The following is a 767-nucleotide window of genomic DNA, read 5'->3' as shown; positions in this document are numbered from 1 at the left end:
TCTGGCTTGACATGTCAGCTACCTGTCCTATGCAATCTTGAATACATTACTCAAACTTTCTCTGCCACTTTTCTCTCATTTGTAAATTGGAACAATAATAATACCTAACATAGGTGGCTATTTCAAGGAGTAAGTTAATATATGTACAATTTTTAAAAGGGCCTGATATATAGGTATGATTTCCTAAGTTAGCAACTATTTTATGTGTCTATTAAAAATAATGTCTTTAACCTACTTATGCTGATTTAGAATGCTTGCTAAGATACATCATTAAGCAAAATGAAAAGTAAACTAATGAATAATATCATGCATATTTTATCTCATCTAGTTAAAAATTATACAATTTTGGTAAATGCTGAAGATTTTTGGAAAGATATACTGGAAATAGCTAAATGGTAGCTGGAAGCAGTACCCTATGAGAAATGGTAGTGGAGGTTTAAGACAGGGGAAGAATTTAACTTTTCATTTTAGTTCTTTCCCTTTTATTTGAAACTTTTACCAAATATGCTTTTATAAATTAAGCAAAATTTACAAACATAACTGGCTGTTTTTTGATTACAAGTTTAGTGGCTCTTTGCTTTCTTACCATGTTTATCTCCAATGTGACTTATATCCTAGTAAGCCAACCATGGCGGGAGTTACTTTAGAAAGACCTTCTGTTCCTACCACCAATGTGAGTTAATGTGACATAATACAGTGATTTCTTCAGGTGACGTCCCATATACGAGGACATGGTTTATCTTGCTAATAGTTCCATTGAAGAGTTT

This window comes from Balaenoptera acutorostrata, chromosome 9, assembly GCF_949987535.1.
Source record: "Balaenoptera acutorostrata chromosome 9, mBalAcu1.1, whole genome shotgun sequence".
NCBI classification, from domain to species: domain Eukaryota; kingdom Metazoa; phylum Chordata; class Mammalia; order Artiodactyla; family Balaenopteridae; genus Balaenoptera; species Balaenoptera acutorostrata.
The sequence above is the reverse complement of the archived record's forward strand: the minus strand, read 5'-3'. Positions refer to the sequence as shown.